General features: G+C 43.8%; 1 protein-coding gene and 1 long non-coding RNA gene across 3 annotated transcripts in view; one reads left to right on the forward strand and one right to left on the reverse strand.

Annotated features, from left to right (window-relative positions):
* Nucleotides 1–1103: 1103 nt before the first annotated feature.
* LOC137159007 (uncharacterized) lies at nucleotides 1104–21890 on the reverse strand. Its single transcript, XR_010921520.1, has 3 exons — nucleotides 21798–21890; nucleotides 2295–2381; nucleotides 1104–1576 (listed from the first exon to the last, which is right to left on the reverse strand). It is a non-coding gene; the product is annotated as an uncharacterized lncRNA (long non-coding RNA).
* Nucleotides 17749–23997, forward strand: part of ARHGAP24 (Rho GTPase activating protein 24) — a 463741-nt gene continuing 457492 nt past the window's right edge. For both annotated transcript variants that reach the window (XM_067557109.1, XM_067557111.1), the window contains exon 1: nucleotides 17749–18151. The gene's annotated coding sequence lies outside the window, so the exon portion shown is untranslated. The remainder of the gene's footprint in view (nucleotides 18152–23997) is intronic.

Raw genomic sequence — 23997 nt, forward strand, 5'->3', positions numbered from 1 at the left:
CCACCCCCCCCCAGCTGCAGACAGATGGAAGGAGTTCAATGAGGAGGCCATCTCCTCACTGATCTCCCGTCCCTCTGGCTACAGCAGGGAAACCGTAACACCTAGGGACCCAGGCAGAGCGCTTTGCTCTCTGCTGGAGCTGTGGGAGGATGGCGCTAATCTCCCCTGCCTCTGGCTCCAGCAGGGACAATTTTAAAATTGTCCTTTTATCTCAGGCTATTCAGGGCCATATTCTGCCACTCTTACTCCCAATAGATTAGTGATACAAAAACAGTTCATTTGTATAAAAAGTTATTTCTGGTTCTCTTCTTCATTATTACCCTATTAATATTAATGTGGGTTCTGATGATTATTTATTACTCAGTAATGCCTAAGGGCCAGAGGCTCCCATTACTAGGCACTGTTCAAACATGACAAGTTTGCTTCCCCAGAGTCCACAATGAATGTAATATGTCAAAAATTAAAGGAGAAGATGGTTAAGGATGTTCTTCTTCGAGAGCTAGCTCATATCCATTCCACTATAGGGGGTGCAGTCCGTGCCTCCTGTACAGGAGAAGGCCCATCGGCATCACTCCTCGGATGAGGAGTTGGACCCCCAGTAGGGAATCTCAGCGGGTACAACCCTTCGCCAGGGGGTGACATACCTGTAGACTGCACCACTGCAATCCTCCTCCTCCTCACCTGACAAGGCAATCTCCCAGGACCACTCTGCACCACTGGACAATTTCAGGGTGCACCAGGAGCTGCTCAAAAGGGTTTCCTTCAACTTGGGGCTGGAGGTGGAGGAGCTAAAAGAGGCTGCAGATAGCCTCTTTAAAGTGCTGGCGGTGGCTGCCCCAGCTCGAGTGGCCCTCCCAGTCCACGAAGGGGTCCTTAAAATCATGCAGGCTCTGTGGCAAACCCCTTCCTCGGTCGCCCCGATGTCAAAGGCAGATGAGAAGAAATATTACATCCCGGACAAGGGGTTTGAGTATTTGTTCACCCACCCTGCCCTGGGAACCCTGGTAGTAGACTCTGCGAACCAGAGGGATAGGCAGAGTCAGCCAGGGTTGACTCCCAAGAACAAGGACAATAAGAAGCTGGACTTGTTTGGGAGAAAGATTTATTCAGCGGCAAGCCTTCAGTTTAGGATTGCCAACCAGCAGGCTCTCCTGGGAAGGTATAATTTCAACCTGTGGAACTCCCTCAGACGGTTTGCTGAGGCCCTGCCCCAGGACCAGGCTGCAGACTTTAACGCTATCATGGAGGAGGGAACCGTGGTAGCTAGAGCAGCGCTCCAGATGTCCTGGGATGCTGCTGACTCGGCGGGCAGGGCTATAGCCTCCACCATTTGTATGCAAAGGTACTCGTGGCTGCAGTCCTCGGGGCTGTCCCAGGAGGTGCAGCAGTCCATCCAGGACCTCCTCTTCGATGGGTCGATCTTATTTTCGGACCAGACGGATGCAAAGTTGCATGGTCTGAACGACTCCAGGGCCACTCTTCGCTCCCTGGGCCTTTACATGCCCCAGTTTTCTAGGTGTCACTCACACCCCCAGGTGCAGCAGCTGCCAACGTCTCAGCCCCGACCTTTCCAATCCTATGGACAACGGGACAGAAATATGGGGGTTAGAACAGGGAATCAACCTCCTAACTCGTCCTCAGCTCCCCAGGAAGGGCCTCCCAGGACGTTGGGCAACCAAAGGAGACCATTTTGATGGTGTGCCCGAGGGTGGCATTCTGACTGTTCTCCTGGATCCATCCCTCCCATTCCTAAACAGGCTAAGGCCCCTTTTCCCCGAAGGGACCAAAATCATTTTGGTCTGTTGGGTCCTTGGGATAGCCTCGTGGGGCTATGCCCTGCAATTTACGTCTACCCCCCAACAACCTTCCCCCTCCATCCCTCTTCAGGGACCCCTCTCACGAGCAACTCCTCTTACAGGAGGTGGACACCCTCCTCAATCTGGGAGCGGTTGAAACGGTCCCCCAAGGCAGAAGGGGGAAAGGGTTCTATTCGAGGTACTTCCTCGTCTCCAAGGTGAAGGGGGGTCTGAGACCCGCGTCGTCTAAACAAATATGCCATAATCCTTTCCCTGGATCCAGGAGACTGGTACACAGTCCTCGATCTCAAGGACGCATATTTTCATATATCTATCCTCCCCAGCCACAGACGCTTTCTTCGCTTCATGGTGGCTAGCTCCCACTACCAGTTTACAGCCCTGCCCTTTGGCCTATCTTTGGCTCTGAGGGTGTTCACCAAGTGCATGGCGGTAGTGGCTGCCCACCTTAGACAAAAGGGTGTGCAAATTCTTCCTTACCTGAACGATTGATTGCTCAGAGGCAGGTCCAGGTCCCAAGTGCAGGACAGCGTGACCCTCACTTGCTCCATGTGCTGCAGGCTGGGACTACTCATAAACAAACAAAAGTCCACATTAACCCCAGTTCATTGGGGTTCAATAGAGTTCATTGGGGCTACCCTGGACGCTTCCCAGGACAGAGCCTTCCTGCCTCAGCCACACTTCGAGGCAATGGTCTCTATCATCTCCCAGTTGCACTGACACCCCATGACAACAGGCAGGCACTGTCTGCAGCTGTTAGGTCATATGGTGGCCTGCATGTATGTAGTGAGACTTACTTGCCTGTGACTCAGATCACGTCAGGCAGGGTTAGTCTCAGTATATGTTCCGAGCAGACACGCACTGGACCAGGTGGTCACAGTTCCCCCGCCCATCCTAGTCTCCCTAGACTGGTCACTACACCCAGAGGTGGCATCTATGATCTTCTGGAAGTGGGCTGTTCCCCAAGTGGACCTGTTCACATTGGCTTGGAACGAAAAGTGTCTAAGGTTCTGCTTTCCCTCGGTTCGAGATACCGGGATGATTTCCGACGCATTCCTCATGGACTGGACAGGGAACCTCATGTACGTGTTCCCGTCCATTCCGCTCCTGCTCAGGGTCCTGCTGAAAATAAAGAGGGAGAGAGTGGATGTCATACTGATCACTCCAGCCTGCCTGAGGCAGCACTGGTTAGGCATGCTGCCAGACCTTTCGGTTGCCCCACCCCTGGAGCTCCTGAGGCAGCATGACCTTCTATCCCAGGCCTGTTGCACCTGGACCTGGATTCCCTGCACCTCGTGGCCTGGAAGCTCTGTGACTGATTGAGGGAGAGAGAGCTTGCTCGGTGCAGGTCCAGCAAGTCCTGCTTGGCAGCAGGAAACCTTCTACACAGGTCATGTATTGGGCTAAGTGGTGACAGTTTATCTGTTGGGCGGAGTCCCAGGGTATCCCACCCAACCTCTCACCTGTACTTGTGATCCTGGAGTACCTGCTCCAACTAAAGCCCTAGGGGCTGGCATTGGCCTCGTTGAAGGTTCACCTGGCAGCCATTTCGGCCTTCCATCAGCCGCTAGAGGGGAGATCACTGTTCTCCCATCCCATGTTGGTCAGGTTCCTCAAGGGGGTGGAGAGACTTTATCCACAGCTCCGTGACCCGGTGCCTCTCTGGGATCTCAACCTGGTCCTCTCGAGACTCATGGGGCCCCCCTTTGAACCCATGGCTTCATGCCTCCTGCTCCTGCTTTCATGGAAGGTAGCCTTCCTGGTAGCCATTACCTCAGCCAGGAGGGTCTCCGAGATTAGGGCCTTGACCTCAGAGCCCCCTTATACAGTATTCTATAAGGACAAGGTTCAGTTGAGGCCGCATCCAGCCTTCCTGCCCAAGCTGGTTTCCCAATTTAATTGTAATCAGGATATTTTTCTCCCTGTGTTTTTTCCCAAACCTCATGGTTCGGAGGAGGAGAAGAGATGGCACTCACTGGATGTGAGACAAGCCCTGGCCTTCTACATCGAGAGTACAAAGCCATTCTGGAAATCGACGCAGCTCTTCATCACAGTGGCTGACCGGATGAAAGGCTCACCTGTCTCCACTCAGCATATCTCCTCGTGGATTACATCATGCATCAAGTTATGCTACGAGCAGGCGAGGGCGCCGCTCCTGGGAACCATCACAGAGCACTCAACCAGAGTTCAAGCCTCTTCTGCAGCCTTCCTGGAGAGAGTGCCCATCCAGCAGGCGAAAGAGGACGTGAGGAGCAGCGCTGAGGGCTGCTCACCGGTAACACTGACCCGCCTCCAAGATACTGCTTGTTAGTCACCTATAGTGGAATGGACATGAGCAAGCACTCGAAGAAGAAAACAAGGTTACTTACCAGTAACTGATGTTCTTCGAGATGTGTTGCTCATGCACATTCCACAGCCCACCCCCCATGCCTGCTGCCGGAATTGGCAGAAAGAAGGGACTGAGGGGACGTAGGGCCGGCAGCGCCTCATATACCACGGCATGTGTGCGGAGCTCCAGTGGGCGCCGGAGCCGGCCCTGTGGGATCAGCTAAGGGGAAAAAAGTTCCGGGAACCGTCCACGGAGCCGTGCACTCACCTATAGTGGAATGGACATGAACAACAGATCTCGATGAACAGCAGTTACTAGTAAGTAACCTTGTTTTTTTAAGCAATTCCTTGAGCTATGCTTCCTCATGGTTTTCTGTCTCCCTCTTTTAAACTGATAACAGGTGCCAGGTTATGTTGCACATTTCTTTATTCATCATTAATATATGAGAATTGCTTGTAGCTCTTATTAGAACTGATAATGGTGCTAAAGTTACTACAGTAAGAGAGAAGCTATGCAAATGATTTACTGCTCTTTGTCACTAACCTATTCCAATCAACTTCCAAATTGATGGGACTAACAGAATAAAACATATTCTCATAATCTGAGATAAACTTCATTCAGTATGAGACCTTTGTAGGGATTGATTATTCTGAGAGCATCACAATATCCAATTAGGATTTCTCCGAACTAGATGCAATACCTGGGAATTAAAGTTACTTCAGATTTAGAAAGCTTCAAAAATTAAACATTGATCCTGTTTTACAATAGATTAAGGCAGATCTTGGTAGATGGGTATATCTTCCCTTAATAGGTAGAGCAGTGCATAGCCCTCAAGAGGACAAATATTCTCCCTTCTCTTCTACAGCAAACAAAGATTGATTTGCGTTTTTTAATTCAGTTCTGTATTCAGTAAATGGCTTTCTTGTGGTGATACCAGAAACTTGGCTTTCACTTATAAAAATATTTGCCAGGGAAAGCTACAGGATAGATTTAATTTTCCAAATGTGAAATTGAAATTTTTGGGCTGCTCCCTAGCAGTACTTAGTCAAATGAGTAGTGGCTGAACACCACTGGCCCACCATGGATTCAAAGAAAACCATATTGCTCTGGGAAGTATCAGTAGAGCAACTGGCTCGTTTTTTAACCCAGGATCAGTTACAGATTGAATAAAGCCCAATCACAAGACTCTGGTGATTAAATAAAAGGTTAAAACAGCACTAGCTTGCTCAGGCTTTAATTTGGCGCATTCAGTGTCATATCTGCGTATTTTAGTTATAAAAATAAATGTGTACTACATTTTATCCCTGCTGCCCCTACTGAGAAGCTCAGGGTGTGTGAGCTGGATTCTATTTCTCAAAGTTGCACTAATGGGGCCAGTCATTTACCTCAAAAAAGGCAATGAAATTGCACAGTTGTTACTAAAATCACAAATCGGCCTGTTAAACCTTAACTTACTAGTGGTGATGTGTAAGTTGGTCAGAACCCTGCTTTAGTTAGCAAAGTTGTATTTAATAAAAATGTTTTTACATGTAAAGTGAGCACACTTTGGCACTGATCGAGCAAAGCATTTAAGCACGTGTTTAATTTTGAGCATGTGAGTAATCTTGTTGCAGTCAAAGAGATTAGTCACATGTTAAACTTAAGCAAGAGTGCATCTCTGCAGGATCAGGGCCTACATATGAAAATTGTGACAAAATATGGATCAGGACAATGATAAACTCGACAGACTCCCACTACTTTTCACACTTTATAGAACAGAAATTTCAAAGGCCATTCTTTTAGTGCCTAATATCCTATAACCCATATCCCATAAGGAGTTAATTTTTAATGTGATCAGATGCTTTTTGGTATGTTTTCAAGCTGAATAATACACTGCTAGAATGTACATCTTTGCACCATTGTGCACAGAATGTCGTACCCTATATTGTTTCATACAGTTGTCCTTCATTTCTTTCTTTGTATGTGGTCACCATAAGTGATCGAGAAATGTATCCAGAACTTGAACTGATGCTCCAAACCATAGTCTCTCAACCTGTGGTACGCATACCCCTGGGGGTATGCGGGACCCAGACTGGGGGTACGCAGCAAAAAACCCAGTGAAGGGAGGCGGGCGGCAGCCGTCAGCTTCTGGGGACGCCGGGTGGCAGCCGCCCATATGCTGCCCAGTCTCAGCTTCCATGTGGGACCCCAATGGCAGCCTTCTGCGCCCTATGAGCTGGGCTCACAGCTGAGTGGCTGCCACCCGTTCCCCAACTCTGAGCTGAGAGACAGCCTCCCGTGCCCTGGCTTGAAGATGGCCAGCAGCTGCCTGCTGCCTGCCCACATCCCCGGGTCCCAGCCTGCGCGGAAGCCTCCTCCGCCCCAGCTCAGAGCAGGTGGCAGTTGCCTACCTCCCAGGCTGGCAGCCAGGCGGCAGCCGCCTGCAACTTGCCCAGGGGTCAGTTCCTTTCCCCAGCTCAAAGTCCGGTGCCCAGAAAGCCAGGTGGAGAGCCCAGCAGCTTGCCCAGTCCTGGAGCTGGAATCTACCCATAGGCCTACTCTAGCTCTTACTCTTGCTCTAGCTGAGCAGTGAAATTGACAACTATGACAGCCCCAGATTTTACCAGTATAAAAATCTTGAGGGGCCCACACAGTATGATTTGCTTTACTTCTCTCTCCCTGGGGCTCTTCAGTACCTTTTGACCCCAGAGGTATATCACTCTCTGGCATCAGCTGACAGTGACTTACACATTGCAGAGTTTGTTTTCCATCATTAGGCCTTTTTATGTACCAGCTCAATGCTCTTTGTGTGCTTTAAAAACGGAACAAATTTTCTGTACCCAAAAACCAAATTATAAAGTGCTAGGAGACTAAGGCACATAATTTTTCCACTAAATCATGCCTGTTATTCGTGATAATGGTCAGCAGCAATGCCCCTCTCCTGTCCACTTGACTTATGAAATCCTTTCTGTGAGCTTCCTGGGCATATGAAGTTTCTACAGTGGTGTAATAGGTTTTTGTTTTTTTGTTTTAAATGAACATGGAAAAAGCAATACTTTCTCATTCTCACCCAAAAAGGAGCCTCCAGACTAACCAATCAGAAAATTTCAGAGAAGGCTCACAGGTTGCTGTGCCAATATTACAAAAGGCTTGATTTTAAGCATAATAAACCATGAATTTCTCAGAACCTAATTTCCCCTGTATCGAAGATCCTTTTGGTAGTTTGCAAAAGTGTGTGTGTGTGTGTGTGTGTGTGTGTGTGTGTGTGTGTGTGTGTGTGTGTGTGTGTGTGTGTGTGTGTGTGTGTGTGTGTGTGTGTGTGTGTGTGTGTGTGTGAGAGAGAGAGAGAGAGAGAGAGAATGATTTCTTTTTGTTGTTTTTAGTTAATTCTTCTAGCCCAACTGAAGTTTATTTCAGCATTGCAGGGACTTGTCAAATTATGTTTGGTCCCTCAGTGGCAACTTCCAGGCTTGAAACCTTTCTTAGTCGGAGCTTGAAGGAAGTGCTGCAGTTTTGTTTCCACTGTGTTTGTTCCAACATCTATAGGCAGGAGTTATTACCCTGTGTTTTAGTCTTCACTGCTCTATTGAGGCTTTTTTGTTTTGTTTTTAAAAAACCAAATCGGATTTTGAGATTTTTTGTCAACTGATTTTTGTCAATGTCAAATAGAAGTTAGGCAAGAGAATTTCAAGTCCCCTAAGCATTTGATATTTATTAGATTGACTAGCTTTTAGAAATGAATCTCAGAATGAGTAACTTGTGGCCAGTGGCTAGAGGATCCACAATGACCTTGTGTGCTCTTAATGCACCTCTTCCAAACATAACTATAGGAGATGGACCAAAACTACAACCTTCTCCCTGAACTCCTGTGGTTAGGATAAAATGGAACCCATCACCTCATTTCTGACTCTGTACATCCCCAAATTTACTGAGGTTTTGAAAGTCTCAAACCTGAGCTCCTGACCCATCTCTAATACCCACAAAAGCCTATAAAGATAAATGGGGAGAGTGACTTCCTCTGAATATCTTATATTTATATCATGCCACTTATCCTAAATGAAGCCAGGAATGCTCAAATCCATCCGGTAAGTACTGTGCATATTGAGGGCCAGACCCTCCAAGGGCAGTGTAGTTGCCTTGCAGAGCACCAAAAGCAGCTTCTTCCCATAGAGCAAGTGTACTCAGTGCAGAGAAGATCATCTCAGTGCTGGTGGGATCCTCCAGTATTGTAGAACTAATTGTCTGATATCATAAGAATGGCCATACTGGATCAGACCAATGGCTCATCTAGCCCCGTATCTTTTCTTCTAGCAGTGGCTGATGCCAGATGCTTCAGAGGGAAGCACTGTCCCAGCTTCTGGCCTTAAAATAAGTGACAAAATTGACTTTACATTGCTCCAATCCATGAGTGCAGTTTCAGCCTCTTGGGGTTGTTAGTAGCCAACGTAAGTTAGAGCAGTCCTGAAAGTTGCTCTAACATATGTCAGGATACTGGTTTGTGCACATCTGCCCCAGGATGGGTAGAGGTGCACAGATCAGCTCCATGCCACTTAGAACCTCTTCTCCCACCCCCCCGCCGCGCCAACTTGTGGTGTCTGGTTTGAGCAGATTATAGGATCTGGCTCATAGTTTTTCACCCATACGTTTTGGACTGGATCTGCAGCTGATATATACTTGGTACATATGTGGTAGTGATGGAGAAGACAAAAGTGGCTCTAAGTCACCTTCACATCCCCCCCTGATCCTGGGGCTGGCTGGAGGCCTGTCTATTCCTGAGGGTAGTTGACTCCATTCAAGGGAGTTTTGAGTTATGGTTCGCTGCCCATAGTCTCGGGGTCATTTGAGCCACCAAGGATCACTGGAGCGTAGGAGATGTGGCCAGGAATTCTTTCTTCTGAGAATGCCCCTTTCACAAGGGAGAGGAGAACAGTGGCATAGAACTGTTATGGTGACTCTGCCAAACTGGGATTCCTTTGCACAAGAGGAATCCTTAAGAATATACTTAAGCTGAGTTTTAAGCTGCTTTTCACAGTCAGAGTTGTGCAAAACAGATGGAGCTTATCTGAATATTGAGCCCACTGTGTGTGTTTCCTACACTGGTTTCTTGTTAGAGAATTTGTGGTGATTTAGCTGGGTGCATTCATTGATGCAGGAAGACATTGTTCCATAGAGGAAAGAAAAAGTGTTCCCTTGAATTTGTGACTATATGGTGCCTAGTTTCACCCATTTTATATAACAGATGTAACATACTGATGCAACCCAAATGGTTAATAAAAATTCAGGGCCCTTGGGAACATTCCACATGGGAGTAGAAATGGATTATAGGTATTTCTCTGGGCTTGTCTTCATGAACAATTAGTTTCTGGTAAGCCAGGGTGTGAATCTACCCTGCACTAGCCTCCCATGGAGGTGTCTGTGTCTGTGTGCACCCTGATGACACATGTTAATAGTTTGAGTGCTTTGAGCTAATCCTCTTTTTGAAACATCTTTCCAGAAATTCAAAAATGTCTGGTGATGGCGGCGGCGGTGGTGGTGGAGGAGTCGAATGCCTGATGCTCTTGTAATACATTTTATATAAGTACCCTTCACACCTGATAATTTTCTTAGTTTTACTGGTTTTCTTTTGGTAAACTTGAATTTTTGTTTACGCCCAAATATTTAAATTTGCTATGAGTCTTTATTTTTAACTGAATTTGGTTTAGTGCAACTGCAGTGTTTCTGGAAGTTTGTAAGATGCTTCCTGTCCAGGTCATTCTTAAAAAAGTGATTATAATCTCCAGGTTTCTTTATCTATATAAAATAAAAGTTAATGGAAAAAACAAGTTCTGCCAGAGCAGAGTACATTCCTGCATATGATTTCCTGAAGATATCCTAGTAGTTCTATTTATCAGTGTGAAATAAATGTCAGTATCACCACTCCTTTGTGTTTTCCAGAGCTTACACTTTGATAGCTTTAGAATTGCCATTTCAGCATTTCATCTTTTACAGGTTAACCAGTCCACTCAGTGGAACAAGTGTATTTCAGTCCATTAGTAATTGTGGGGGTTTTCTATTTCCTGTTTTTTATTGATCATTCTTTCTTTATACTTCAGAATTTAATTTTATTATGGTATGGCCATTTAAGAGCTTTAATAGATTTTGGTGTAGTCAGCCTAACAGGTTTAAAAGGAATAGTAAAGAGCACATGGAAAGCCAGGCTCCTGTTTAGCTGGTGATGCGCAAAGGACAAGAAGTATGTACAGGTATGGGGGAAGCTCTGTCTGCATTGCCAGCAGTGGGATTCTCAAAGCAGTACAGCATCAAGTCCCATCCTTCTTATTGCAGGTGAAGTGGTAGGTTGATGCAGGATGTTAGAGTGCAAACATTTTGAGCAAGAGAGTAAATTACTGGTACTAAAGAACACTTTTGAGGAGGAATGCCTTCTCCTTAAATGCATAAAATATCAGAAGTAAAGCATTTAACGTAGTATCCACAATAAGTGTTAATGCAGCATTGGGCTTGAGAAGGGGCAGAACCCGTGCTCACTGACAGCAGGGGAATGCCCCACCCTGTGAAGTTCCCACCAGTTTTAGCTGTCTCTCAGACCTCCCTGCTGCAGAGCTTTTCTGAGGGGGAAAAAATCTATACTTTGTTTCAAATTTCTAAGAACTTGGCTTCATATTGGGTCCATCCAATTTCTAGCTGTGTTTCAGGGGCGCATTTGTCTTTTGGCAAGATACTCCTCTGATACCCCTCTAATCTTCCTCTGTGGTGTTTGTGGAGGCTGGTGATTTGAAGGAATTCTTTTTGGAAGGGATCCACATTAGTGAACCTCATGTCAGAGATGCCAGCTGGTGATAATGGAGGGGGCTCATTCAGGTCCTGATACATTCCCGGGAAAGGATACCAGAAGGAAAGTAAAACATCCACTGGCTGGAACTGTGATTTATTCAGGCATTGGGGGCACTCTTCCTTTCATGGATAACAATCTTGTTCTCATGAGATGGGGCACATATCTGATGGTGTGTTTGATAACAAATTAGAAAGAGCATAGTCAGTCCTTCCTCGGAGAGAGAAAACAATTTATCCTCTCCTATGCCAAGTGAAATTTGCTGGCCCTATGTGCACTGCATATTAAGGGGGGAGATGGACATCAAGGTTTACATGTCATAAATGGGATTAAGCAAAGTGGAACCTGCACCAGAAGTATCCTCACTCATTTGGTGATTGACCTCTTGGCATCTGCTAATAAAAATAAAGCATCCTCATGTATCAGCACCCAGCATCCAAAATGATTGATGATCTCTTGAAAAGCTGGGTAGTATCTTTCTTGTACGCCTTTTCCCACTGCTCCAGGCCCATACAGAAGATAGGAAGGGAAGAGCACCAGTAACATTTTGTCTGAAAAAGCTAAGATGGGTGGGTTGAGCAGAAAAAAGCGCTAATGAGAGTGTAAGAAAAAGAGCAATATAAATCCTTGGCGATGTAGTTACACTGACTTTATGCCAGAGAAAGAATTTGGGCCTGTGTGTTTGTGGTGGGAGCTGCTTTATAATAGCCTTCACCCTTTATCTGGCATGTAAGTGGAACTCATGTACCCACTGAAATCAAAATTTACTAAAGATATGCTACCACTTCCACCTGTTTCCTGACTTACTTATATCTGACCTGTAACATATGGTACTATTAGCCCCTCTTCTGAATTTGAACCCAATTTTCCAGCCAAAGTTTGGGCTGAATAATTACCTGCATACAAACTAGTGAAATTGTATGATACTAATAAAATGTCTAATTGGTCTGTGCAACTGTTTTTTTCTACTTACCCAAATGCAAGTTAGCACTAGGCTCTTTTAACTCCTCTCCCAACAGGTTTAGTTGGAGCTGTATCCATCATTTAAAAATGCTGCAAAATTGGCAGCAGGCTGTATGCATGATTGATCTAAATATAATCTAAACAGCTGTAAGGAAATTTTTGTTCACCAGTGGAAGGGTGTGAAATGTTGGGTGAACTAGGAAGGACATTGTCCTGTTGTGAAAATAAATTTTATACCTCTATAATCTGTACCAGACTAGTTTTTAATTACCTAATATTTTATTTTGATTTAATAGGGAGGTTAACGAGAGACCAAAATACTCAATCTGGAATGGAAAGAATATTTTTAAGGGCAAATGTTGAATCAAATGTTACATTTTTAACAAGCTACCATAGTTCCTTGAGTTTCTTGATTTTTTCCTAAAAGATCATCTTTTTTCGTGTATTGAGGAATAACCTTGTGAATTAATCTCTGGCTGTAAGTATTATATTTTCATTTATTTTGATGAAATATATACACTATTAGAAAACAATACAATCTGAACTTAATTTTGTGTTGCATTTTGATGCATGTGCAGGGAGAGTATCTTGCTCCGTGAGTCACTTACATTCTAACTAAAATACATTTTAGTTAAATAAATTTAATTTTAGTGCATGTCTCATAGGGGGGATGTGATCACTAAATGATGTTCCAGTTGCAGTTACTTTGTATGTCTAGTTGAATGTTTACACTCTGGTGTCTGGACTGTAAGTTTTGGTGTACCTTTGTTTTATCTTTCTGCCCTCTCACTGTCAATTTAAGACTAGATCATAATTAAGAAAATCAAATTCTGTCTGTATTTCACCAAAAATGTAGACAGTCTATACCAGAACCAAGTTGGAGTAAATGGAGTCAAGCAGATCTTGTTCAGTATGAGAGAATTGCACAGAATGGATGCTGCTTGCAACTGACCTAAGAAGCAACAGTCCCTATGTCAGTCCCAAATCAAGATGTGAATTATGATAATCAGTTGATACTTATCATGACATACCATTATTGGTGGCAGTGTGGCAGACTTTATGGCCCTGCAAAGGGTTTCAGGGCTCCACTGAGACATTCTGATGTCAGGTGAATGAAGGTGCATCTTGTTAATGCCAACCAGGATACAAGAGAGTTGTGGTTCTGGGTAGAAGGAACTAAGTGTTGGGATATGGAAGCCAAACTGGGGGGGAGGGGTGAGATTGGGGTGAGATGTATTTTGTTGTGATTGCTTTTTGTTACCCTAGGAAGCATGTAAGTTGAGGAGTATGGGGTGGGAAACTGTATTTACTTACTATATCTTAGCAGAAATTAGCATTGGAAAATATAAATATCAGATCCATGTTTCTGCATCATGAAAGAAAGCCTACAAATAGTTTTGATGGCCAGAAGGAACCATTGTGATCATCTAGTCTGACCTCTTGTATAACATTGGCCATAGAACTTCCTTCAAATCATTCCTAGGGCTTATATTTTAGAATAACATTCAATCTTGATTTAAAAATTATCAGTGATGAAGAATCCATTACAACCATTGATAAATTGTTCCAATGATTAATTACCATGTGTTAAAAATCCACACCTTTCTTCCAGTCTGAATTTGTCTAGTTTCAACTTCCAGCCATTGGACAGTTTTATAGCTGTCTCTGCTAGATTGAATTGACCAGTATTAAATATTTGTTCTCCATGCAGGTACTTAGAGACTAATCAAATCACCCCTTAACCTTCTCTTTGTTAAGATAGATAGATAGACTAAAGGAGCTCAATCACTATAAGGTACATTTTCTAATCCTTTAATCATTCTCATGGCTCATCGCTGAACCCTCTCCAATTTATCAACAACCTTCCTGAATTGTGAGCTCCAGAAATGAACAGTATTCCAACAGCTGTTGCACAAGTACCAAATAAAATAACCTCTCTATTCCTACTTGAGATTCCCCTGTTAATGCATCCATGGATCTCATTAGCCCTTTTGACCGCACTGTCTCACTGGAAGTTCATTTTCAGCTGATTATCCACCATTACTCCCAAATCTTTTTCAGAGTCTCTGCTTCCCAGGAGTCCACCATACTGTAAGTATGGCCTTTGTTCCTAGATGCATACATTCGCATTTAGCTGTATTAAAATTCATATTTTTTGCTTGCGCCCATCTTACCAAGCAATCCAGATCGCTCTGATCAGTGACCTGTTCTCCATTATGTATTTCACTCCTCCAATTTGATCCCTATGGGACCTAACTAGAAACACACCCATTCAATGATGATTCTCTGTTACATTTTGAGACCTTTCAGTTAGTCAGCTTTTAATCTATTTAATGTGTGCCACATTAACTTTATGTATTGCTTGTTTTTTAATCAAAATGTCATACAGTACTCTGACTGGGCACCAACTGCTCTAAAGGGGGTGAGGGAAGATGTCTCCTCCCAGAGAATTCCCTTTTGTCAGGCGCTCTTAGCCTTTTCTTCTTCTCTCTGGTGCTTCTCCCCCTGCACTTCTTTCCTGTGCTCTTTTCCCCAGTCTTGTTGTTAATGGGCTAGTTAGCTCATTAACTTCCCAAATTCAATCAGACCTGGTAATCAGGAACTCCTCTCCTTCTCTCAGTCCTCCTCAGGGGCGTAACTGGTTAAACAGTGACTATGGTGCTGGTTCAGTTGCTGATTCCCAGCAGTCTGTCATAGGTACAAAGTCAAATTCTTACAGAAGTCTAAGTATATTACATCAACACTACTACCTTTATCAACCAAATTTGTAATCTCATTTAAAAAAAGATCAGATTTATGTGGTAGGATCTATTTTTCCATAAATCCAGGCTGATTGGCATTAATTATATTACTCTTTTCATTCTCTATTAATAAAGCCCCATATCAATAGCTCTGTTATCTTACCCGGGATTCATGTCAGACTAACGGGTCTATAATTACCTGGGTCATCCCATTTGCGCTTTTTTAAATATTGGCAGTCTTCTGGAACTTCTGTGATGTTCCAAGACTTATTAAAAATCAGCAACAATGGTCCAGTGGGCTCCTCAGACAAATCTCTTAAAACTGTTGGATGGAAGTTATCTGGACCTGCTGCTTAACATCCTCCTGAGTCACTAGTGGAATGGAAAGGTACTGTTATATGATGACTACACCATCTGTTTTTTTCTTAATACGAAATAGAAATATTTATTGAACACTTCCAACTTTCTGTGTTGCTGTTGATAATTCTACCATTTCCATCTAATTAAGGACCAGTACATTTAAGATTATTTTTGTTCCTAATATATTTAAAAAACTCCTTCATATTGTCCTTTGCTCTGCTGGCTAATGTCTTCTTGTGTCCCTTTGCTTCCCTCATCAGTTTTCTACAATTCCCTGTGTGATGCGGTGTCTACCCAACACAGGGATTAGAAGGGGGCTAAGGTGGCCAGGTAGGCCATTTAGCTGCTCAGGCTGCACCTGGAGGAAGAGTCAGGGAGCAAGGAGTTGATTAAATGAGGCTCAGTTGGGCAGGAATAGATGGGGCCTATAAAGCTCAGGAGCTGAGAGCAGAAGGGGGTTACTGGGAAAGGCTGCAGGAGGAAAGACTGCAATCACTCCATGGGAAGAGGGAGGACAGTTCTTGGAGCTGGTACACCCAGAGAGAGAAGAGAAACCAGAATGGTAGGAAACAGTCCAGCGAAGGAGCAGTAAGGGCAGAAAGAGGAAGTCCAGACTGCTGAACTGAGCGTCCCTGGACAGGAATCCAGAGAAGATGGCAGGCCTAGGTTCCCCTACCAGCCACCAAGGGTGTGGCATAGACCTGAGGCAGTAAATGGGAACACTGCCTAGGACAGCTGATGGACTGTACCCCAGAAGGGGGGAATGCTGAGTGACCTAGCCAGAGAGTTAAATCACAAAGAAGATGCTGAGGGTCCTAGAGTGAAAGTGGAGCTGCAGACCAGAGTTGGAGTGATGGCGTGCAAACTGCAGACAGGGATGTCTACCTCAGGAATTAATCCCCAGTGTGACCAGGAGGAGGCACAAGACCAGTGGTGAACGGTGCTCTCTGTGACAATGTGGTGGAGAATATGGGTACACTGGTGGACTATGAAAGACCTATATAAAGTAGTCCCCCTGATATGATGGGAGTAAGAAAGACTATTGTAGAGACATTTGAGGCAAGGAGACAATGGAGCTGCCGTGTGCGGAAGCCTTTTTGGCAGAAAGTAGGTATACCCTCCCAGCCTGGACTTCAGAGTGGCCGCCCCCACTGAAGAGGGTTGATGAGCAACCAAAGGCCCTAATGAGGCAGATTCTAAAGAACCAACAGCGACAGTGGGAGGCATATTGGTATCTGCAGAATTATTGGGCGCAGCTGGCCGAATAGTAACTGGCTCTAGTTAAGCTCCTATGGGAAGAAATTAGCAGAGGCTGCAGTGAGTGAGATAGGAAGGGAGGTACCAGGGCTATGAGGCCTGGCCTTGTAAAGATTATGCCTGTGGCAAGAAGGGACACCTGAAAAGGAAATGTTCCTATATGAGAAGCCTTGCCCCAGTGAGAGAAGAGCAAGACAGCCCAGAAGAGTCCCACTTGTGGTGAGAGTAGGAAAGGGAGGGGTGTTTGCCTATTTTTCTTGCCGGCATTTAGGACACATGAAGAGGCATTGTCCTCATTAAAAAAAAAAAGCAAACCACCCAGGAAAAGGGCAAGAGGTCAAGAAAAGACCAGAGGGAAAAGGGCAGACACCCAAAATGGGTGCACAAAGGTGGTGGAGAAAGCTAAAAGGGCTGAAAGGGAAAAGAGAGAGGTGAAATTGTAGTGAAGAATAGTTCCCTCAGGTAAAGTTAAAAGATACAGGGACCTAGAGCAAGAGAGGGATGACTTGTGGGCCCAGCTGAGGCAAATGGTCAGGAAGCATCCACCTCTGAGGATTGCAGGGTTCCTATTGGCTTCTGGGAAGTGGGCAGGTGCAAGCTCACCAACTGCTAAAGGCCCTTCCTCTAGCCTACGGGGAAGAGTCACTGGGCCCTGGACTCAACTAATTGTGGGAAATCACTAATGAAAAAACAGGAATGGGTGGGGGTTTGTCAAATGCAGGGAATCCGAAGGGGACACCAAGCAGGGAACTCCCGACAGAGCCCACTGGTCCTTGACGGTGTCTAGGGAGCCAGCGGATGCTGCCCAGTGGAACTCTGCACGGATGCGTGAACAGATTGGAGGAATGGAAATAGGCCCCACAGTTGCAGAGCATCCCCTGAGCCAACCTCCTGTCTCTGGTCTTCTAGATGGCCACTTTGGCCAGAGTTAGGAGGAGATTGATGAGGAGGTCTCGCGATTTTGTTGGGCCATGGATAGGGTGTGAATAGATCAGAAGGTGCAGGGAAATGTGCAGTCAGAACCTCAGGAGCAGGTTCTGAAGGAGCCGGAACAGGAGCTGCAGCCTGGCACACTCTAGGTAAACATGCACCAGGGTCTCCCTCACGCCACAGAAGGTGCAGATGTCAGGGAGAGGGATGAACTGTGCCAAGTACACACCCATGCTCATAGCTCCATGAAGGAGCCGCCAGCTGAAGTCCCCGGTGGGCTGTAGGGTCAGGGTGGAATAGAGGCTGGCCCACCGGGATGGATTGCAGAGTTGAGAGGGAGGTATGTGGTGAGGTGACTGCTCTACACAGGACTGAAAGGGATTAAGGTAGCCAGGCAGGCCAATTAACACCACAGGCTGCAGGTGGAGGAACAGCCAGGGAGCAGGCAACTAATTAGAAGCAGCTTCAGCTGTGCAGGAGCTGGTGGGGCTTTTATAAAGCCAGGATAGTTGGCAACAGGTGGGCTGCTGGGCAAGACTACAGGAAAGCAGCCAGTAGGCACTCCTGAAGGAGGTCCGGGGACACCCAGAAAGAGAAAGAGGTCCAGGGAAGGAGCCGTGTGGGCTAGAGAGGAAAGCCCAGAACTGCTAAGCAGAGGGTCCCTGGATTGGAACCCAGAGAAGTGGCCAGGCCTGGAGTACCCTACCTGCTGTTGAGGGAGTGGCATTGAGGCAGTGGAAGGGAAGACTGCCTAGATCTGCAAGGAAAAAAGAATTTTGCTATCCCAGAAGGGGAGAACACTGAGTGACCTAGCCAGAGGGCTGAGTCATGAAGAGGATGCTGCAGTTACTGAGATGAGTGAGAAAGAGTGGTGGCATGCAAGCTGCAGAAGGGTGTGTTGAGCTCAAGAGTGACCCCAGAGTGACCAGGAGGAGCTCCTGTGCCAGCAGTGAGTGGTGCACCCTATTACACTCTGTTTCTGATTGTATTCATTGCTATCAATTTCCCCTTTCTTCCATTTGTTTTATTTATTTATTTTATAGCTACTTTAACTTCCCTTCAAAGCCAGGCTGTCTTTCTAACTACTATGGCCTTCTTCCTTGATTTTTGCTTTTGAGGCATCTAGTAAAGTGTTCTTAAACAATTCACACTTTTTCTGATTAAATTCTTCCTCCCAGCTGAGTTGACTCATAATTTGCTTTGTGAAACTGACCCTTGTAAAGCACTGTGTGTGTGTGTGTGTGTGTGTGTGTGTGTGTGATTGGTCTGGATTTTATTCTGTCTGCACATTATAAATGTAATTAAGTCATGATCGCTTATACGTAAGTTACCATTAATGTTTAGTTATGTGTTCAGTTCCTCTTTATCTGTCAAGACATAGTCTGCTATAGAATTCCCCTGTGTTGAATGCAACATTTGAGTTAGGAAATTGTCATCTATAATATTTAGAAACTCCAAAAATGTTTTAGCACTGGTGTCATGGGACCTCCAGACCAGGCTTCTATAGATGATAGGTAGGTGACTCAATTTTTGAAATTTAGTGAAAATTAATGTTTTTATTTGTTAGGACTCTTAAGTTCTATTCACAATTGTGCCTTGACTTGTATGATCCTAGGCAAGTTGCATGTTAATCTCGTTGTGTCTGTATTTCCACTTGATAGATTTTTCCTTCTATAAAATGGGCATACAAATACTTAGCTACTGCACTTTAGAAAGTGATTGAGAGACTTGATTAAGCTTTGTAAATCATGTAAAGCATGTTGAAATCCTCAAATGAAAACCAATGTTGAAGGAGTGATTGTCTCAACTTATGATTAGTTGCCTCATATGTTGCTTTTAGATAGTAGGCCATGGTTATTTTCATATTTCTCAGTACAACATTTAATTTTTGTTGTAATGTTTTTATCAAATGCCCTAAATTAATAAAAAAATCAACCCTTCATGAATTTTGGCTTGTACTATCTACATAAATGCCAGTTTTTTGTAAGAGGAAAAAATTGGCAGTTACCACTAGATCTGGTCACTAACGACGGACCATTATTAACGAACATTAATGCTATTTCTTTCTAAAATAAGAGTTAAATTTACCCATTTTTAACAGAGTGCTTTTCTATTACGCTAATCAGTAAACAGCTGTCACTGAAATGATTAATGTTCACATGTGAGTGTGTTGCATTTTCTTCAGTACCAGTGTTGGTGATGAGGGTTCAGACATTCAAAGAGGAGATTTCTTTAACTCCAGAGAATAGGTGTTTAGTTAAAGCTTTCCAAACTTGAGAAGATCTTCAATTTTACCCTGTTTTTTTCACTCTCATGGGCCTAGATAGCCAGTGATGGGGTAAAAAAGGAGTTGTTCTATCTTTGTCATTGTTGCTGAAGGGCTCAAGCACTTTCGCTCTTGGTCCTTTATCCAATTATTTTAAACATAATTGCACACTTGGTGCCACCCCTTGTCCAGGTCAACAAGATCTTCCCACCTATCTCACAGTCCTTTCACTTTCCCTTACCAACTCTAACAACCTGATATCTGGCCCCATCCCCTACTTCTCTCAAATCTAGTTTCATTGGTTCACTTTCCCATTGACATTTTCCTTGCATTTCCCAAATCCCAATAATCCTTCTCTTCATTTCCAGTTTTCTTTTCTTACAATGCCTTGTATGGCCTCATTAAATCTAGCAGTCTCTGTTGGGCTAGATTATGGGTTTAAATCTAGGTTGTTTTTGCAGCTTCCCTGAGTCACAGGTATTCAAGATTGCATTGCAAAACTCATGTCTCAAGAGTTACAGCTGACCCAGACTATATACAGCATTTTCTGGGCTCTCTGTAAAGAGGTGACAGGCTCGTAGGGTGCAGAAAGACACCAGCACCCATATAGATACACAAATTTCCAATCAAAGGGGTATCAGAATGCTGTCAAACATCCAAGATTACTCAGATTTGATCTGGTATTATTGCTGAAATTTTGGCTCAGGACTTATTGTTTTTGTCCCCAAATCATATTGCTTGTCCATAATTGCTATTTTAAATGCTGTTTTCCACTGAGTTAGTAACTTTTTAGGGAAGGCAAGAGAAAGTTGGGAGATCTCTGCTATAAACAATTTTCAAAAACTAGCTGGGAACGAAAGTCAGCCCTTCGTTAAAATCCATGTGAGTCCAGTGCTGCTTCTATGGCACCTACTCTGACAAACAAAAGTGGTGGTCTCTGTAGAATGCACAGGACTTCTGAGCTCACTGAAGCACTCCTTTCCCATGACAAAAACATGTCTTGACACAACTGACAAGAAAACTGTATTATTTTGGCCCTTTGGGGACCACTGTGTATATAGAACTTAAAAAAAACAAAACAAAACCCAACAATTTGAAGTTGCATATTTGTATTATTTAGACATAGTATAGTATAAGATCTAAACTTAGCAAACTGGACATAAAACAAATTGTTCAAGTCTGCTTGAGTAGGCCTTCTTTCTCATTAATCTTCCTTTTTAAGCCACTGCACAGCTACAACTTGAGGGCCTCACCACTGTTGGAAGTGGTAAAGGAGCAGTCAAGAGTGCACAAGCTGTCAGAGTGCAAATCAGGCAGCTGAGTCTGTCAATAAATAGTCTTGGATGTATTCTAAGTGCACTGTTGGAAGCCAATTCATGTGCATAAACACCCATATCTACTTTTCTGTGATAGAGAAGAACACAAACACCCTATGTTTGATCACTAAATGTTACTTTTGGAAAAAGTCAGAAGAAATAATTTGGATTTTTTTTACTCTCACCCATATTTATCTTTACTGTCAAACATCCCAGTTGCAAAGTGAACTTTAATCTAGTTCTGGTGGGGTTAAAATCACTCATTCATCAATTTAGCCCAACAGGAACTGCTAAGTGTATGTATTCTTTAAGGTACCTAACTCCCTAGCGCACATTCAGATTATCTAAAAAGACATCTTTCATAACCACCATGTTACCAGTATTTAGTGGCAAGATTACGGAGGGACAGATAAAATATTTTATATTTGTTTGAAGCTAGTTTGTTTATACTTCAAGCCAATCCTCATCTCAAAGCAAAAATGACTCTTGATGATCTCATTAGCAAGTTTTTATTAACTTTTCTTTATGCACACCAGATGCTCAAACAGTGAGGCTTATTACATTCACAGTGTCCCACAAAGCATCTGTGTATTGCAACCTTACCACTGTATGTGTGACATATATGTTAGCAGGTAAAAAACTTAGGAACACATTGGGTCTGGTACCTCTTTAGGTGCACAATGGTGTGGTAGGGCCCAGGAACCATTCTTCAGTGCAGAGACTGATTTTTAATTGTAATCCCGATAGGGCAAACCTGTGCAAAGTGGGGTGGTGAGAAGGAGAGGGCCATATAACACAAATATGTTGGCCAACAGAGATGTCTGGCTGCCCATAGGGGGAGTATGTTGCAGTGCCTGAAAGGGTGTATAAAAGTAAAGGATTCGACACACTACCAACCAGGTCAATGAATATTTCAGATTTTACCCAAATGCATGCTTAAAGCCAATGCTTATTAACTAAACTAATATTTATAAAAGGCAGAGGGAATATTGGTTAAAAGTTCATATACTTACAGATGAGAATAAAAGTCCATAAATTTCAAAATAGAGGTAACTGAGTTGCAAAGTTCTTTCAGGATCAGATTTGTATTCGTGGTGGGGGGGAAACCCCCTGCCAATTTGCAAAATTCTCTGGATATTACCCAAACAGTTTGGGGTTCATCAATCTTTGTTTAGAGTTTCCTTGTTAAAAATCCAGTCTTGAGAAATGAAGACCAAATAGTCCATGTAGAATTTGTTCAAATGCTCCCATGAGAATTAGCTCGGTGGACCAGGGCAAGCAATACCCACCTGGAGAAGTGAAGAAACAAATAGATGGAGCCAGATGGGTGCCCAGAAGTCACCTACTACAGGACAGACCCAACAAAGAAAACAACAGAACACCACTGGTCATCACCTACAGTCCCCAGTTAAAGTCTCTCCAACACATCATTAAAGATCTACAAACTATCCTAGCAGATGATCCATCTCTCACTCAGGCAGTGGGTGACAGACCCATCCTGGCTTACAGACAGCCCCCCAACCTGAAGCAAATACTCACCATCAACCATATACTCTACAGGAAGTCCAATCCAGGAACCTATCCCTGCAACAAACCCCGTTGTCAGTTCTGCCCACACATCGACTCTAGTGACAGCATCACTGGTCCTAACCACATCAATCACACCGTAAGGGGCTCATTCACCTGTACATCTACTAATGTTATATGTGCCAGCAATGCCCCTCTGCATGTACATTGGCAAACTGGACTATCACTTCACAGAAGGATAAATGGACACAAATCAAACAAAAAAAAAATAACATCCAGAAACCAATTGGAGAACACTTCAATCTCCCAGGACACTCTGTCTCTGACCTCAAAGTTGCTATACTTCTACAAAAAAACTTCAGAAACAGACTCCAAAGAGAAACTACTGAGTTAGAAATTATCTGCAAACTTAGCCATTCCAAATCCCTGTTTAAACCCAGTTTGAATGTGTCATCTCATTACAAGAAGTAATTTGCTCTGATCACTCATTCTCACCTCCTACTCAATGGTTGTCATTAGGTCTCAAGTACCTGGCTTTCATCCACCTACCCCACTGTTGTCTATGCCTTTGGATATGTATATGTTGCCTCCTATATATATTGCCAATATTTGCTGTATCATTTCTACCAACTGCATCTGTGGAAGTGGGCTGAAGCCCACGAAAGCTTATGCCTGCTGAAAGTAAATATATTCGTCTTTAAAGTGCTACAGAACTCTTGTTTTAAACTCAGGCTTGTTACTCAAACCTTTCATGTTAAAGCTTAAGCAGTCCTACAATAAACAGGATTGAGTTGGAAACTTCTTTTATAGTCTTTTAGCAGGCATATGATAGCCACTTGACAGCAGACATTGTAGCAGGTACTTCTTGGGTGCATAATAGGTATTTATTTGTACCTTTGAGGTAACCTGTCTTCTACTTTCTAGGTGCACATTGGTAATTATTCATTAAACAGTTAATAGACAGTTTTCTTAAACCTCAGAGAAATACAGATGATACATCCAAGGTTCATCTAAATGTTAATATTCCTTATTGATTTCTGAATCAATAGAACAATAGTAATAGACAGGAAAGCAGTTTATCTACATTGTTATCCTCTAGCAAGATATAGGTAAAGAACATCAAATAACCACCAATACACTTGCATTTCAAACACTTGGGTTTACTTAACATGGCTTGGCTAACTATCTACAAGGAATGGCTCCAATTACCATGTCAATACTTTTAAACATGTCCTCAAAGATTGGTGTTTTGGTGTGTGGTGGTGTTTTTTTTTTTTTTTTTTTTTTTTTGGGGGGGGGGGGGGGGGTGGGGTGGCATATTTCAGCATGCTAGGCTTAAGCTTTCCTGGCCCAGTATCAGTTAGGAACCATTAGGAAAGGAATAGACAGTAAATAGCATAATTCCACTACATAAATCCATGGTACACCCACACATTGAATACTGCATGGGTTATGTCACCCATCTTAAAAAAAAAAGTACAGAGAAGGGCAACAAAAACGATAGGGGTATGAAACAGAGAGAAGAGATTAAAAAGATGGAGATGTCTCATTTTAGAAAAGAGACCACTAAGAGGCGATATGATAGAGGTCTATAAAATCATCCAAAGATATGGAGAAAGTGAATAAAGTATTTACCCCTTCATACAACAAAAGAACCAGGGGTCATCTGATAGTCTTAAACCTGCT

Source organism: Emydura macquarii, unplaced genomic scaffold, assembly GCF_026122565.2.
Source record: "Emydura macquarii macquarii isolate MOO-44397 ecotype Brisbane River unplaced genomic scaffold, CSIRO-AGI_Emac_v2 contig_1790, whole genome shotgun sequence".
In the NCBI taxonomy this organism is placed as follows: Eukaryota; Metazoa; Chordata; order Testudines; family Chelidae; genus Emydura; species Emydura macquarii.